At 57.1% G+C, this 18171-nt stretch overlaps 2 protein-coding genes across 9 annotated transcripts in view; one reads left to right on the forward strand and one right to left on the reverse strand.

The window, feature by feature from the left end:
• The window catches only part of KLHDC4 (kelch domain containing 4), a 324942-nt gene that overhangs the window by 30807 nt on the left and 275964 nt on the right, over positions 1-18171 (forward strand). The gene's annotated exons all lie outside the window — the stretch shown is intronic.
• Positions 1-18171, reverse strand: part of BANP (BTG3 associated nuclear protein) — a 101888-nt gene that overhangs the window by 4109 nt on the left and 79608 nt on the right. The gene's annotated exons all lie outside the window — the stretch shown is intronic.

Consider the following 18171-nt stretch of genomic DNA (forward strand, 5'->3'; position numbering starts at 1 on the left):
CAGAGAGGGGCTTTTAGGCCTTACAGGAAAAAATACCCAAAGAGTGAACTGAACGCAGCGACGTGGCCAAGCGCGGGTCTGAGATGGAACAGGAGCTAGAGCACCTGGAGACCTTCCCAGAGTCACCGCTTTCTCAGGTTCATGGAAAGGGGAGCCTGAGGGCAGCCAGGAGGCCAGGCAGACGGCAGCAGGGCCTCGACCCTGGCGCAAGCAAGACACATTCACTCGAGCGTCAGGGAGAAGCGGCCCCCAGACAGTGGGCCACTGATCGAGTCTGAGAAACAAGCAGAAATGTGCATGTGAGTCACAAGACCCCAGGCTTCAGAGGGAGTCGAGAAGGGCTCTGGGTGTGGAGAGGAGACACAAGCTGGAGGGTGAGGCCCAGATCCCGGGGGAGGATCCGACTTGCCTCCAAGGAGACAAATCACGGATCACGGACCCCCGTCCTGCGCACCAGGAACCCCACTTGGACTGTGCCTGGAGGGAGGGACAGATGAGGCCCCCGTGATGGGCTCTGGGTGACGCCATCACTCACGAGCGCCCACACCAGGCCCACCGCGCCCTCCAATAGGCAGGCAGGCGGACTGGTGCCTCGAGGCCCCACAGGGAGGATGGCGAGCGGCCGGGGGGCTCCAAGGCTCTGCATTCACGGGCGTGAGCTGCCATGAGCTGTGGGGCTTTTGACTTGGGGCTGCACTCCCACCCCCTCAAATTACACGCCCACGGCACCACCTCCTGGGGGCGCTTGTCAGCTGCCCTCGGCGGGGCAGCCGTAGTCACACTTCCTGACCAGCCCACGGCCTCCCACACGGGGTCAGAGCTGAGGATGCTGAAAATACAGTCTGCGGTTTCAAACGCGATTCTAGTTTTTGATGAGCTAAAGTTCTATTTCTTTAATAATGAATCCATCAGTGGAAAAAAACAGGAAAATTCAATTTTCAGGATAAAAGACTGAAGTCCTAACTGGTTTTCCTTTTGTGTCTTCAGAAGCCATCTGCAAACACAGTTTCACATCTCGCAGCGGCCAGCTCTGCTGGGCAGAGTGACGGCCCAGAGACGGGTACGTCCCAATCCCGGGCCCCAGGCCATGTGCCCTGACAGCAAGGGCACTTTACAAATGGGACTGAGCCAGTGATCAAGGTGCGGACGGCGTCCTGAAGCATCTGGTGGCCCCGTGTCACACAGGCGGCTCAGAAAGCAGAGAATCTTCCCACATAACAAAGCGCGGACACCACGCTGATCTGGAAGATGGAGAAGGGGCCACCAGCCAAGGAATGCAGCACCTCTGTCTCCCCAGGATTCTCCAGAGGGAACCAGCCTTGTGACCCCTAAACTTCAGCCAGCAAGGCCCGTGCTGGACTCATGACCTCCAGACTGTGAGAGGACAAACTTGTGCATACTCCACCATGTGTGGTCACGTGTCCCCGCAGCCACAGCCCATGTAGATGGCCATGCTCATCTCCTTGGCTTCCTCCTTCCGGGCAGGAACCGGCTTCTAGGTCCCCAAAGAGCTGACCTGACAACAACAGCTCTCTGTAAAACACCACTCTGTCCTGTATTAACCGTTTGTACTAATGAGTTCACGAGAGGTTTTAAAAAATTGGAGAAAACTGACGTCCCCTCTATTATTCATTTTCTCTTCCCCAGAACTTATCCACCACCAGATCATTCATGGTCAGAAAGTAAGACATGGGCCTGCCCAGTTCTGCAGTTCTGCCACCCCGTCGCCAGGGAGCAGCCACGCCCTGGACCCCGTGGGGACGAGCAGCCTCGGGCAGCAGCCGGTGCGGCCCCAGCAGGGCAGAGGGCAGCGGAGCTCAGGGGCCACCCACACTCAAAGCCCAGCGCCCCCTCCCCAGGAGGCCAGGAGGGCCTCCGGCCCACACACTCCCAGCAGGGACAGAAAGTCAAAGGGTCCAAGCTGGGAAGCCAGCGGGACCTGAAGACAGCGGGACGGGAAGCTGAGTCTAGTCATTTTCCCACAAAGAGTAAAAAGTCAAAAGCCCACCCCAAATCACCCAGCCACAACACGTTTCCTTACTCTGAGCAAACCGAACAGACGGGCCTATTCCGACTCTCACAAACTACGTGTCAGGACGAGGGCCCCCGGGGGTGACCTCCATGGGGGCGGCTCTGCCAGCCGGGCCGGCAGTCCCCCACCCCCAGGCGCGCCCGCTCCCCACTGGCCCGCGCCCCAGCCGCCTGCTCGGCCGTCCAGCCTGCTGGACCACCGCCCCCTCTCCACCGCTGGCCTCCCCTCCCCTGAGGAAGGGTCCGGCAGCGGGGACCAGGGACTCCCACGTCCCTGAGGATGGGGCCAGCAGCGGGGACCAGGGACTCCGGCGTCCCTGAGGAAGGGTCCGGCAGCGGGGACCAGGGACTCCCGCGTCCCTGAGGACGGGGCCGGCAGCGGGGACCAGGGACTCCCACGTCCCTGAGGACGGGGCCGGCAGCGGGGACCAGGGACTCCGGCGTCCCTGAGGAAGGGTCCGGCAGCGGGGACCAGGGACTCCCGCGTCCCTGAGGACGGGGCCGGCAGCGGGGACCAGGGACTCCCGCGTCCCTGAGGACGGGGCCGGCAGTGGGGACCAGGGACTCCCGTGCCCCTGAGGACGGGGTCGGCGGCGGGGACCAGGGACTCCCGCGCCCCTGAGGAAGGGGTCGGCAGCGGGGACCAGGGACTCCCATGCCCCCGGGCCCCTCTGAGCCCTGGCTGCCTCGGCCACCGTGCACCTGACTCCAGACTCAGCTATCCCACGCAATGGGAACATGAGCTCCATGATGACACGGGTGGGAGGGGTCTCTTCTGTTCACTGCCAGATCCCCAGCGTCCAGCAGTGTACCTGACGCTCAGTAACTATTTCTGAAATAAGTGAAGATCACGCTGATGTTGATGAGGAAAGAGGACGAGGAACAGGAGGGGAGTGGAGCGGAGCTGGTCCCGAAGCGCAACATTCAGAAGCGTGTCCGCACGCCCTTCGCCCTGGCTCTCTTGTGGTCCACTCTGCCCCGAGCCTGGCAGTTCTGGGGGAACTTAAGAGACTCAAACGAAAAGCTTTCCGAAGAAAACAGAAGGAAGGAGGGGTTAAGCATTAAGGAGAGACCTTGTCAGCTGGAGGATACAGACTGGTTGGGACGCCTTTCTCGCCAAGAGTGACAGCTCTGGAGCCGTGAGCGGGGAAGAGGCAGGAAGAAACACACAAGCCAGGCTCACGGCCCGCCTGCTCCGTCCACCCACCCGGGGCCTCGGGACCAGACGCAAGGCCAAGCCCCTGGCAGCCTGTGAAGAGACGCATGCACATCCCCAGCCGGGCCCTGGAAAGGCAAGGTCAGGCTAGGGCATCTGGATCCCCAGGCTGGTCCTGCATCAAAGCCGGACACCGAGAACCCAAGGAGCGGGTACGCACACGTGCTCTGCAACCTCAAAGCACCAGCCGAAGGCCGGCCCGGCACAGCACGGAGGGCTCAGGGCAGTCATCCGCTCACGGTGGGCGGGGGGAGCGCAGACACGTTACACAGCGAGATTACAGCGAGCAGCTGACAGAGATAGACGGAACTTACCAGCGAGTCTGAACGTACGAAACGGACGTTGGCTTTTTCTCTGAGTCTGAATCTAGCCACGTAAACCATCTCGAGTTAACTAAAATGTCTCTAATGACCAAACCCCAGCGAGCGGCTGGCCTTCACCGGACACTCCCCAGCACCCGCTGCCCACACGCGCGGAGACCCCCACGCTGCTCCCTCAGTTAAGGACCCACTGCGTGCAAGGCACCGTGGGCAGGACGCGACCCCCAGGAGCCTACATTCTGGAACAATCCCCGGGCTGTGAAGGGAAGTGACTGCTTCTCAGGACCAGCAGATGAGAACTGGCTGGCGTCCAGATGCTCAGCTGGGGGGACCTGGGCCCGTTAGACGGCAAGGGAGAGAGCCAGGGGAGGTGCCAGAGGAGAGCGCCACTGAGGGCTGAGGCTGGGGGACACAAGCTGCGAGGCTGCAACCAGTGCTCCCCTGTGCCAACCCCACCCCCGCCTGCAGGTCCTGGACTCGACTACAAATGTTAACTATTACAACGTCGTCACAGTTTTGTCACTGTTGTACACGGTGAATTTAAAGTCAAATCTAAGACTATCTTTTAATGAAACTTATGAAATCATGGAACTTCTTTCCGAGCTCTGCCTGCCCTCTGGTTTTGGTGATGAGCCACCACTCCCTACAAATGGAAGGTGTACTGTGGTACCTACGAGTGATCTTTTTCCTCTCCGCATTCTCAGTAAAGTGACTTTTCACGTGATCTGCACAGCTGATTAAATCTTAAGAATTACAATGTCAGAAACCCCGGAATCTAAACGTGCAGCGTTTATAACAAGGAAGGTAGGCCCATTACCAGCCTGGCGGGTAAATAAAACATAGGAAAATATTCTCAACTGGGAATTCTTTCAAAATGCCATGCCCTTTAGACGTTTCCACACTGGTTTGGTCTTGATAAGCGATTCAGGAATGAGTTGAACACTTAGCGCTGAGCGAGCCTGAGCACGGACAGGAGGGAAAGACCTTCCGGGCCTTTCGATATCACCCCCGCCCTCCAGGCGCTGCCCTCCCCCGCTCCCCCCAGAAAAGTGCAGGGAGGGGGTCTGCTCTTCAGGTGGGGCGGCAAGGACAGCCAAGGGAGACAAGCGTCTCCATGGAAAACGGGGCTCCGACTCCAGTGGGCAGGAAGGGGCCCGCTTCTCACGTGGCACTCGCACGAGGGCACCTCCAGGCTGGGAGAGGCTGGCGGTGACACGGCCTCCAGGGCTGCTCCGCCCACCAAAGCCGCCTCGCTCATCCGCGGTTTCAGTTACCCGCGGTCAACCGCGTCTGAAAATATTAAATGGGAAATTCCAGAAATAAACAAGTCCTAAGGTTTGGCTCGCGCGCTGTTCTGAGCACTGTGATGAAATCCCGTCCTGACCTTTGTCCTGCGTGTCCCGCCCGTTAGCCACTTAGCAGCATCTAGGTTATCGGCTCCACTGTCTTGGGATCACAGGGCTTGTGCTCAAGACACCCTTCTGTTACTTCGCAATGGCCCCGAAGCACAAGAACAGTGATTCTGGCCATCTGGATGTTCTCTTACTGTGCCTAATTTGTAGAATAAACTTCATCACAGATGTGTACGTACAGGAAAACCCTAGTACAGGTCTGGTGTTACCCGTGGTTTCAGGCGTCCTCTGGGGGTCCTGGAACACATCCCCCGCAGACAAGGAGGCACGACTGCGGCGCCTTCCTGCAGCCTTGGGAAGGCACCACCGGGGCCTCGCCTGGCTTCCCTCCACAGCGGCACACGGGCCCCGGGGGCCTCTGCACTTGGGTGGGAGGGTCACACGGGCCCCCACTGTGGGCCCCTGCGCCAGGCGCCTGCCCCGAGTGACCGGCGGGTACCCGGATGGGACAAACAGCTTGCTCGGTGAAGCCGTCCTGGACACGGACTCAGAGCAAAGCCCTGTTGGGCTTTGGTGGACGGGGAGAGCGGCCCCCACGAGGAGGCCCGGCTGCCCCATCCGCCTCCAACTCCGGCTTAAGAATATGTCTTCTCAAAACCGGACGAAGCTTGGATGAGAGAACGGCCGTGAGAAGGAGTCAGAAGGCCGGCTCTGCAGTGCCCCGCCCCGCCCCCCCACCGGCCCCCGCTGCTCAGGGCAGGAGCGACCCCCCCAGCACCCGGAGCTGGGACATCGCAGGGCAGCCAGCAGCACACCCGGCAGGGACAACCCCACAAAGGACAACCCAAAGGGCCTCTCCCGAAGGAGGGGCAGGAGCAGACGCCCTGGAGGCGGGACGCTTCTCCTGAGGGTAAAACGAGCGAGCGAAGCCAGGACAAAAAAAAAGTGCTCCGCGGGCCAACCACACGGGCGCCCTCGGCGGGGCCACCGCGCAGCTCTTGACACACACAGTCAGGCTGACCTGGATCTCAGCTGGTGACAAGGACTCCCACTGCGCAGAGCAGCAGGACCCCCGCGGCACCCGAGGCCACTGGACACCCGCCGGGGGTCCTCGCTCTGGCGGGGGACGGGGGCGGCCCCAGAACGAGCACAGAGTCAGCCTGCGGCCAGAGGTCCCGCCGGACAGCGAGGGCCTGGCTCACCTGGCTCCCACTTCTCCCGACCACGAGCCGCGGCACCTTCCTGCTTCCTGCTCATTTCTGTTTGCAGCCTTTTCCCAACAGGCGGTGGGGGGCAGAAACAACTGTCTAACTGGAAAGCAGCGAGCTCCCAGGACAGTAGCCAGAAGCAGCGCCTCCGGGCTTCCCAGGGCAGCTGCCCGCGGCTGGACCGGGCGAGGGAGCCGGCGGGGCCCGCTGCCTCGGAGAGACACGCATGCGCGGACGCGGGTGCAGCTCGCGCCACCTGGCCGGCCTCGGTCACAGGCTTCCCTGGCGTGTTTCTGAAGCAGAGCCCATTATTTTCAGACCAAAGAAAAATGGCACAGTGTCCGAATCTGAAGCAGCCGACTAAGGGAATCCTGGATCTACAAGCGCTGTTTCTCTGGAGTGCACACATCTGGTTTTTCTCTATATTCCGCCAGTTCTGAAACGCTGTCTGATACCCAACTGAGATAATGCAAAACTGGTGCAAAGCCTAAAGTAAATGCAAGGAGCCCAAGGACTTTCCAGTAATACTTAGAAACAAAACTCTCAATCCAACCAAGAATCCACCCAGACACACACACACACACAAAACACCAAGCAAAAAACCCTCATGCACTCACAAGACAGGCATTGAGCACAGCTTAATTAAGTGTGTGGCCAGGAGAAGGATGAGACCCTCACACCTGAGGCCTCCGGGAGAAGCCAAGGTCACTGACCTGTGTCTGCATTCCGCTTGAACCCAGCTGGTTACGGTAATGCACTCAACCAGTGGACTTTTCCAAACCTGGATGTTAATTCAAAGAGCAGCTTCCCCCACGACGGAAAGATGAGGAGGTGAGAGGAAGATGCCGCAAACCGCCAACCGGCCAGGAGACCCCGCGACACAAAATCTATTTTGTACATTTGTACAGCAAACGCCAGAAACAAACAACCATTCTTAAGCCTCTAAACCCAGGGGCAGGAACGCTAATCTGCTTCCTTGGATCCCACCTGGAGTTCCTGCCCACGAGGGGGACGGCCAGACACAAGCACAACTGGCAAGGAACCCCAGAACACGACAGAACCGGACCGAACAGCGCTCCCCGGGTGTTCCTGGAGCCCTCAGCGCGAGGCCTGGCCTGGAGACTCCTCACAGGACTCAGGGCTCCAGCCAATGGATGCAACGTTTTAGAAAAGCATGCTACAGCCAGGCCAGCAAGCTGGCGCTTCCAGAGCTGACAGGCCAGCAGTCAGGAGCCAGATTTACAGCTCGGGGCGGTGGCTCCCGTCAACACAAGCAGCTTCTGCCCTCTGCTCTGTTCCTCCTTCCAGCATCGGGCATGAGCTTCAATCACAATCCGGAAGAAAGGAAAACAAAGCCTAAAAATATGATAAAGCAAAAGCGGAAGTCTGGAAATGCGTGGTATTCAGCCCATCATTCCAGAGAGGGCGGCGCTCCTGGGAACAGATCTTAACCATGTGTCTTTAAGACCTTCCAGTCGAGTGAGGTGGGGGTGAGGGGGAGTGGAATAACTCAGCCAGAGTCAAATCCAGGGCCTCCACTTGCCCATGGGCTCCAGGCCTCTGGCTTCTAGAAGGGTCAGGTGGGGGTGGGTAGGGAGCGGGTAAGACAGCGCTGGAAGAACAAAAAAGGTGTTAATTACGCATGTAAGTGACCTGTCCTGTCCCGGGGAAGGAAGAGGGTGCCCAGCCATCACCCTCACAGCGACAAGGAGCTGAAACGCCAAAACGTGGACACAGACGTTGCAGCTGCCATCGCGACCAGGAAGCAGAGCACAGGCCGGGGTCGGGCTCAGGCCGGCCTCCCTCCCTCCTCCCCACCCCCCGACTGTGTGCTCGACTCCCACTGTTTCTTTATTTAATTTGGAAAACTCACCCCACAGAACCACAAAAATTACTGTCGTGTTCACTGTGATGGGATGAAAGAAAGAACTTCCAAAAAGAGATGACGCAATTTTCCTACTGAGTTCCAGTCAGCAGGGAGCATTTAACAAAGGACCCACCATGCAAATGGCCGCTGGGACCCAACTCCACCCCCGGGGCCGTGTCCTCCCCAGGAGCCTGCCCGCCTGAGGCCGCGTCTCAGAACAGTCCATGCTGATGTGAGGCACACGAGATTAGTGTGTGGTCAAGAAGGTATACGGGGACCAGACAGCCCAAATCCCCTTTCTGCATCCACAGCAGAGCTGCCACAGGTCCCAAATCCTTCCCGGGAACAGACAGGGTGCTCTGGACTGAGCGTCGAAGCCCTGATTCCCTGCGTGATGGGGCGCGGGTGCGGAGGTGGGGCCTTCAGGAGGTATTAGGGTTGGACGAGGCCACGAGTGTGAGGCCCCTACGAGGGGTCAGTGCCCTTCTAGGAGGGGGAGAGACACAGGACCCCGCCCACTGGCACACCAAGGAAACCACGTGGGGACATAACCAGCAAGAGGGTCCTCGCCAGAACCCGACCGCAAGGCACCGTGGTGTCGGGCTTCCGGCCTCCAGAACCGTGGGCACACATCTGCCGTTTCTGCCCCGTCCATGGTACCCGATGACAGCCGCCCAACCCAGACAGGGGGAGATAGGAGACAAACATCTCGGCCCCTCCCTGTGCCCTGCAGAGGGGAGCTTGGGGCTGCGCTCTGAGGCAGGTGTGCCATCCGCAAACACGCCCGGGCTCACAAAGAGAAGCTCCGTTCGTGTGACAAGTGCTTGTCTACACCGCACGCCGTGCTCAAGGGTCAACTGACGGACACCAGGAGTCAGAAATGGTGCAAACGTTTAACTTCGGGTGTAAAGAATGCCTTCCAACTTCCTCTAAGTGAAAAGACACCTGAAAGCAGCCCTCCACGCTCAGCCAATAGGAGCCTGCCCGGGGGAGGGGTGGCCCCGAGGGAAGGGCACGTCCACACTTCACTTTACAGTGCATTCCGCAGCAGAGCCAGTAGCCAGTGCGGGGCTGTGTTGATGACGCTGTCCCGCATGCACTGGAAACGAGACACCACCACCACGTGTGACCGCTAACGAGGGGGGGCTGGACGGCGGGGAATCTCACAAATCACATCCCACAGCTGCGGGCTCCAGCTGCACCCCCGGAGAGGGAGCATCCAGGCACTGGGGCTCCTTCCGCCACGCTCCCTCACTGGGTAAACCCATGGAAGCCAGTGGACGAGGGGGCCTGGGGAGGATGGAGCCAGGAGAGCCCAGCTCCCACAAGAGAGCGCCCGACAACCAGCGATATGTGTCTGCACCTGCCCGGCCGCACACGGGGGAAAGAGGGCATTGAGGGCTGCCGGCGTCAGGGTCACACGACCGCCAGGGCCAGTGGGTTTGCATGGGAGCAGCAGGGCAGGTGGGGTCCTGGGGCCTCAGCCCAAGAGCTGCAGTGCTGGGCACCGGGCACAGATGGCCTCTTGTTCGTTATCACGAGTGGCCAGGGAGGAAGCTGAGACTCAGAGGCTAACTTACGTGCCCAGGACCGTGAGCCAGAAAGAAAACAACCAAACAGAAGAGGCTCTGAAGGCGGTTGTTCCGACTCCCTCCAGGCTGCCCCAGTACAGCACGAGGCCAGATCCAGTCACATGGGACGGGGATGCGTTAGAAAGAGTCAAAGAAGAGTTACACAGCAAATCAGACAAGAAGAAACCTCAAAAGCGTCATTTGACTTTAGAAATCAATTCCCTTTAAAATATAAGGAAGAGCCGCACTCTCAACCTCTCCCCATCAGCCTCTGTGATGAAAAGGCTTTGAGCCCTTCGTTCCATCTCCTTGCCAAACACCTGCCCATCTGGCATCATCCACCTGGGGGTATCCATCTTCCGGCTCAGGGGGCTCCGGGGAGCTCAACTCAGGTGCCGGGGGAGCACCGCCCTAAATGGAAGATAATTCTCTCAAAAAGACCCACCTGGCAGTTACATCACAAAGACCTACTTTTAAGGAGCCCCGCTTTCCCTCCTGTTCGCCGTGCCCGGTTTACCTGAGTGCCCCCCGTCCCCTCAGAGCCTGGTCTAGATGGCTGACGGCCGCGGCAGTGGCCGCGCATGTGGCCTGGGAGGCACCTGTCTCCCCCTCTGCACCCACCCTCTCTAGGTAAAGCATCTACTAGCAGGCGGGGTGGCTGTCACTGGGCTGGTGGCCCACGCCGCCCCCTTTCTAAAGGGCTCCGCTCCAAAGTTGGCCGTCCACACCAATGTGCATCTTTTGCCGCAGGAAGGCCACCGTCAGAGTCTGGGCCGACCTTCACCGGTCAGCACGGGGGGCGTGTCTATAGAGCAAGGGGACAACGTGGGAACGTTACGTGGGCACGGGGCTGAAAGCAGCAGCTCAACAGGCAGCTCTGAGCCGGGTTGGGGCCACCTGAGGAGCTGTCTGCTCGTTTTACTTTGGCGTCAGCAAGAAACATCGCCTGGATTCTTGAAATCAGTGACTGTATTTGCCTACACACGAAAATAATTCTAGATTAGTTTTCTACCCTGAATGCCTGTCATGCTCAGCGTGCCTATCGGTTCAAGAGTCCTTCAGTGCCTCCCTCCCTCTTCCTCTCTCGCACACCTGACAGGGGTGCCAGGAGCTACCCTCTCTCTCCAGTCCAAGCCCAGTGGCACGTCACACGGATTTCATTTCATTAGGGGGTCGTAAGTCCTCAGAAGAGATGTAAAGAAAGACGGGAGCGGAGTTTGCCAGTACACCTGCAAATGTCCCCCTTAGTACATGTGTGAGAGGAAACTCAGCATGAGGGGAAGCCGTCCCGATTCCTCGGGATCTTCTTGACCACAAATCGACCTCTGCTCTGGAGCTGCATGGAGCCCGAACATGAGCTTGGCGCCGGTCTTGCCTCGGGGGGGGGGTCAAATTTCTGAACACAACGCCCACAGGGCCCAGGCTGGGGGCCCAACCGCGTCCTCCAACTCTGCCAGGCATTCCAGCCCCGCCGGAGCAGCGGCCTGAGCCCGCACCCGGGCGCCCTGATCAGACCGGGCCTGTGATTTCTAGACAAAAGATTCCTCACGAACACACAGTGAAGCCAACGGTCACCCTGAAGTGCACCCTCACAGGGAGTAAAAGTGGGAGATGACATTGTGCTTGAAAGGTTTGTCTTCTGCAGTAACTCTGCTGAGTGACTCAAGGGCTCACTCGTGTCCCAGCCCCGTGACAGCTCTCACACCACAGGCCCGTCTGGTGGCCCCGGCCCCCCGGCTCAGCTTCCTGCAACTTCCACCACGTCCTCCTGAGACCTCCAAGCCCTGGAGACCCGTGGCGCTGGGAGAGCCCAGCGCCAACTCCGGCACCCCACCCGCCCAGATCCACTGTCTAAACTCAGACGCCTCACCCGGTACAGCGACTCCCCTCTGGGCTGCAGCCACCAGAGTCCACGCATGACCCCACCTAGAGCACGCACAGCGAGCCTCCAGTCTCTACAACGTGGACGGCCAGAGCGCCTGGGGCTTGCTCGGGGAAAAGCCGGGGCCTGGGCAGAACAGGAGGGAAACGTCCCCACGGGTACTTTCCATCCCCTATTTCTCTGACTGTAAGGAAGTGAACCATCTGGAAAAATGGCCAGCACTTCACCCCATTACAGGGCTGGCCTTCCACCCACCCTCCTCCACAGCTAGAAATCCAGAAAGTAAATTCCTGGTGCAGGAGTGGTAACTCGGTTCCTTCCAACAGACAGCAGCTGCCCTGACGGCGTCTGGAGTACAGTTGCTGGGGTACTTAGCTGCTCTGCACCATCACCCAAACGGCAGGGACACTGGTCCAGCACCAGGCATGGGCTCCACTGTCCGCTGCACGCACGCCCTTCACGGAAAACACAGACAGTGACAGAAAAGCTTCAGGAGAGCCCAGAGCAATCACCAAACCTTCCTTATGCAGAAAAAGTTCTACAACTTAGGCCTCACTAAAAAGAAATTTGGAATTAGTCAGAGTCACAATTTTTCAGCCTACTGAGCTGTAAGGTTTAAGTAAGTACCCCTCTGGACATTTCCAAGTTATTACTCATGACTAAAATCATCAGTGAACATATGCTACATATTAAAAGGCTTAAAAATAAAAGTCTATCAAAATGCTTTCAACTCACATGTATATCTTACAGTTAACTAATGCTAATCTGAAATAATTACTATTGTATTCATTCATCAACAAGGAATCACTGAGTACTGACAACTGATACTACACTGGGTACTGTGAAGAACGGAAATGAACAAAATTTGGATCTAATAGCATTAAAGCTATTTAACTTAACATTTTAAACGTATATTTGAAAATGATGAAATTGATCAAAAACGATTCTCGAATTTTAAGGCCTGTCACTCCTCCCTTGACCGTCTGGAGTCAAAGCCTTTGAGGTGGGGCTTGACCAAAGGGGCTCAGGGCCGTGGGCGATGCGTCCAAACAATCGGAAGGGCCTTTGGGGTTTTCTTGTAAAGCTACTCAGCCTCAACTGACCTGAGCCTCCAAAGACATCGTGACTCCAATGACCTACAATACTGGAACTTACGTGTACTTACGTACACGTAAGTACCCACGTGGTGCAACTTCTTCTAAAAACACCATTACAATATCCTTCCCAGCCCGAACCTCAACCTCCTCCTGGCCTTGTCCGACAGGAAACCGTCTTGTTTGTCACCAGCTCCAGGGACAAATGACAGGCCTGGATTGCCATGCCAGCGTCACTAACTGGTCATCCTCAGCCACACCTCCCATGGGCCCAGGAGGTAGCGAACAGCGAGTCCTGGGAGTCGGGTGCCCCTCCGGCAGCCCCAAGCCCCCGCTGGGGACCAGGATTCCCGAGGAACGGAGCCGGCAGCAGGAGACGCTGCCGGGTCCCGACGGGGCCAGCTACCCCAGGCAGGGCGACAGCCTGCAGCGCCACGCTCGGCTCCCACGGCCAGGCGGCAGGAGACACGCTGTTGTTTCTGAGACTCTTCTAGGGTATTCTGGGGAACCATTCAACACCAACTCCCTCCACATCCGGCCTTTTCTCATTTAAACGATATTTTCCACCATTTCTGATAGAGAAGGCTTTTCCATGAGGGGTTAATTCCCTGAGCTACCTAGGTTCTCCAAGATGTGTGTCTGTGTTTTGGAAGGAACGTATTTTCTTGAAGGGAACATTTTTATTAGAAGTGAAGTGACAGTGTGAGGGCTTACCTGGTGGCGCAGTGGTTAAGAATCCGCCTGCCAATGCAGGGGGCACGGGTTCGAGCCCTGGTCTGGGAAGATCCCACATGCCGCGGAGCAACTAAGCCTGTGCGCCACAACTACTGAGCCTGCGCTCTAGAGCCCGCGAGCCACAACTACTGAGCCCACGTGCCACAACTACTGAAGCCTGCGTACTTAGAGCCCGTACTCTGCAACAAGAGAAGCCACCGCAATGAGAAGCCTGCGCACAGCAACGAAGAGTAGCCCCTGCTCGCCGCAACTAGAGAAAGCCCGTGCGCAGCAACGAAGACCCAACGCAGCCAAAAATAAAAATATAAATAAATAAATAAATAAATAAATATTAAAAAAAAAAAAAGTGAAGTGACAGTGTGTACCATCTGCAAGGCTGAGACTGCTCTCCTGGCGTGCAGACCACTAAAAGTGGACTAGAGCCCCTGGGAATGGCAGACACTGTTTCACTGCTACAGATAAAGGCACCCTCCACACACACCACACACCCACACCACACACACACACACACACACACACACACACACAGCCCTTCTTCTCATCCACCCCAAAAAAGGCCTACACTCCAAAAACGTCCTACACATAAAATGTTGGATACTTCCCATCTCTTCTAATCTTTTTCCCAGCTGGGTTTATAATGCCTCATTTTATGGAAAAAGTTCCGAGAGCTACTGAAATTTACTTTTAAGCAAAGTATAAGGATGGACATAAATGCCAAAGAACTCGAGAGAGGTTTAAGAGTCTCGAGAATGCCAGGGCTGTTTAGTTAGATACTGGTGAGGTTATCTGACAGATGCAGGACGAGAGTAACCTGGACACATCACCGTGTTGCCTTTTTTTAACACGTGACCCATGCATGTGTGTGTTTCTGTGTGTGTGTGTGTGTGTGTGTGTGTGTGTGGCATATTCATTATTGCAGAGACGGGCTTTGCCAGAACACACACAACTCCCAGGTTTCCAAGTGTCCTGACGTCGTTCAGCCTACAGACAGACGGACAACTTTTTTCATACGCATCTTAGATGACGTTAACCACAACTGTAAAAGAATAAAAATAAAAATCTACCAAAATACGCATCTAGTTGAAACAGTACTAAACCATTTCGTGATTCACAATGTAAGCAACATGACTAAAGCTCCAGTCTTTAAAGATTCCCCATATGGCTGAAAATCTCCCAACTATGGAGAAAAAATTGACCCAGATTCAGATGTTCCAACAGATACGATATTGCCTGGCAATGGAGCCGGGACCAAGTGAGCGTTCACATCTCACTAGATCTGAATCGCCTGGATCCACATGCCCTCTGGAAGCAGCTCTGTGAATCTTCACGGCTCTGCTCCACACCTGAGTGCCTACTGAATGCACGATGCGACAGGCAAGGAACAGCGCGTGGATCTGCCCCTTACCTTTCTCACACACTCCTAGCTTAAGTTACCTCCCCCCAGTAAAACTCCTAAGGGCCAGGCAGAGGGAGATCTGTCACTTTGGTCTCCAAAGAACGAGGCAGAGAAGACAGATCACAGCTCACAATCATCAAAACTCGCTTGATCCCTTGATGGTGGTGATGGTGGTGTAGGGGGAGGTGACGCTGGTGGAGGTGACAGTGGCTATGCAGTCCTGGTGGTGGAGGTGACAACAGTAGTGATGACAATGGAGGTGGAGGTGACAGTGGCTGTGCAGTCCTGGTGGTGGAGGTGACAACAGTAGTGATGACAATGGAGGTGGAGGTGACAGTGGCTGTGCAGTCCTGGTGGTGGAGGTGACAACAGTAGTGATGACGATGGAGGTGGAGGTGACAGTGGCTGTGCAGTCCTGGTGGTGGAGGTGACAACAGCAGTGATGACAGTGGAGGGGGAGGTGACAGTGGCTGTGATGTCCTGGTGGTGGCGGTGACAACAGCAGTGATGACCGTGTTCTAGAGACCTGGAGCCAAGGCGGGGGCTTGAGGACTCATATGAGAGTTGGGGGCTGCATCCATCCTGGACTTGACTTCCCTGCACAACCCTGGAAGAGCCACTGCCTACTGTCCCCACGTGTAACGGGGAATAACATCCCCTAGTTCACATCATCAACAGCAACACAAGAGGGGCTGGGATGTCAGAGGGAGCACACGTCCAGCTCCAGAAAGGGACATCGGCCCCGTGGACAGCGGGCTGGCTCCTCCCATGGCTGTGGCACCAGGGGTGGCCCTGCCGCCCATGGGTCACCCACACACGGTGGGGAGGCCGGAGCATGACACTGGAGGTGCAGGGGGGCCCAGCCTCCTCCTCCTGGGTTGTGTTCTGACCTTTAGTGACAACTCAGTATTAACTAAAACAAAGGTGCCAGTGCCCTCCCAGGAACGGGCCTGCCCTCGGGTGCTGACGAGCCCTGGAAACAGAGGCGCCGCAGACACGGTGGCCAGGGGACCTCGCGGTCACCCAGCAGCAGCTGCTGCTTATCCCAAAACAGCCTGCTCGGGAGCACTGCTTCTTAGTCACACGAATAAATGTTGCGGTCTTTGCTTTGTTTTCTTAAACTCCCCCAAAACCAAGATGAACAGAATGCAAAACTTAGAAATCGTATAAATCTAGATTTTAAAAATCTCAATTCTTTAAATGCAGAAAAGGACATTTTAAGACTGTTCTAACAGTTCAAGAAAAATTTAACAATACACAACAATCATAAAAAATGCACCCAACTTTTACCATCAGCCAAGCTGCCCCAACGAAGCACACAGTTAATAAGTGTCAAGTTTCTCGATGCAGATTTTATGCCACTCGGGTGGGTGGGCTGAGATCTCAATGCCAGCACTGACAGACTAACCCCCAGCCCACCAGCCTGAGCGGGGAGGCTCATTTCTAGGGCTCGTGGTGCGTGATTCACCCAGTAACCGTCTCCATGGAAATCCACTGGGCCTCTCCGGGCACTCAGGCAGGCCCCTGCCTCCCCGTGAAGGACACGGGCCCTGCCCTTCAGGAGCTCACGGTCAAGCCACGCCGGGCCCAGAATGGATGCCGAGAGATGTCACATCCCTCTTTGCCAGCAACATCCTCTGGATTCAGACCAGGGCGTATACATCCCACACCGCCCTCAGGAGCGTGGTCACCATGGGGCCTGCGCGTCTGCACCCCAGCTCTCAAAAGCTGGTGACATCCGCCCCACGGACCCTGCCACCGTGCTGTGAGGCCCTGGGCCACTGGGGGAGCCTTCATGGAGAACCGAGGGGCTGTGGGGACAGCCCAGCTCCAGGCCCGGGAGGGATCCCCTAGACAGGGCAGCCCCGAGCCTCCAGACAACCCGGTGACATGACGTGGAGCAGAACCACCTCCCTCCTGCTGGGCCCAACGAACCCCGAATGGTGAAGGGTAATAATTTTTATTTTTTTTTAATTTGTTTTTGGCTGTGTTGGGTCTTCGTTGCTGTGCACAGGCTTTCTCTAGTTGTGGCGAGCAGGGGCTACTCTTCATTGCGGTACGCAGGCTTCTCATTGCAGTGTCTTGTCTTGTTGTGGAGCACGGGCTCTAGGCGTGCAGGTTTCAGTAGTTGTGGCATGCGGGCTCAGTAGTTGTGGCTCGAGGGCTCTAGAGCGCAGGTTCAGTAGTTGTGGTGCGCGGGATTCAGTAGTTGTGGCTCGCGGGCTCAGTAGTTGTGGCTCGAGGGCTCTAGAGCGCAGGTTCAGTAGTTGTGGCGTGTGGGCTCTAGAGTGCAGGCTCAGTAGTTGTGGCTCACGGGCTCAGTTGCTCCGCGGCATGTGGGACCTTCCCGGACCAGGGCTCGAACCCGTGTCCCCTGCATTGGCAGGTGGATTCTTAACCACTGCGCCACCAGGGAAGCCCCAAGGATAATAACTGATTGTCTTCTCTGGCCCCGAATTCGGCGGTGGGGGCGGGGGTCGTCCAGCAAGAGACGGCTGCAACCAGATGCCGATCAGACCAGCAGCGCAGGGACGCGCCCCAGTGCTCACAGTCTCACAACAAAGCTCGTGGTTCCCGGCATGCGTTCGTCTACACAGCTGAAGGGTGACTGGTTTGGCACTGGCTCTAGCCGGGGCAGATTCAGAGCCAGGTGCCTCTGTGCCACAAGGCCAGCGCCAACGCGGGTCCCCAATCCTATGGCCTCACTGCCAGCCGCTGCCCCCCGAACACGACCGAGCCGAGAAGAGCCACTCGGCCCGCTTCCCTTGAACTCACGCACGCTGAGCAGCGCAGACGCTCAAAGCAGAACAGTCAGGAGGTGCAGCAGGGGCAGCGCCCCGTCTGTGTCACTGCATGTGTCCCCTCGGAACCCTCCTGAACTCCCCAGACGAACCCAACGCGGGGTCACACTCGTGGACGTGACAGACACGCTCGGCCCCACACCCGCTCCCTCCTCAGCAGTGGTCTTCACTTGAGGGGCCAGACATGAAGCTCTAAGTGAAACAACACACTTCGACGCCTCAGGCAACCCGACCCCCAAGAAAACAGTGACCTTTAGAGAAGTGAGAGGGAAAGAATAAAGCACACGCACACGCCCCAGGAGACGTGTGGCTTTGACATGAAGCGCCTGTGACCCCACAGAGCCCCGCCACAGAGCAGGGCCTGCCCGGACCCACAGCCCCTTCCCGCCAGGAGGACGCCCTCCGCTTCCCCACCACCATCTGCCCCCTGGAAGCCAATGTGACACGGAGAGCATTTCCAGAACAAACGTCCTCTTTCGGCCACTTCTTTCCTCCAATTCTCAGAGTTCACCTCCCGTGTAACATCTATACTTCCAGATTTAGTTCTACAACTGCACTGCCACCTCCTAAACTGAGTAAGATTATTTTGCTTTTCCTCCAACTGATTAGAGAAATCAGAAAGATTATTTTGAGTTGGCTAAATCTTCAACCACATCAAATTCATCAGAACCAAAGCCTGTACCTCTTGCTGTCTAAAC

Source organism: Eubalaena glacialis, chromosome 18, assembly GCF_028564815.1.
Source record: "Eubalaena glacialis isolate mEubGla1 chromosome 18, mEubGla1.1.hap2.+ XY, whole genome shotgun sequence".
Taxonomy (NCBI): Eukaryota; Metazoa; Chordata; class Mammalia; order Artiodactyla; family Balaenidae; genus Eubalaena; species Eubalaena glacialis.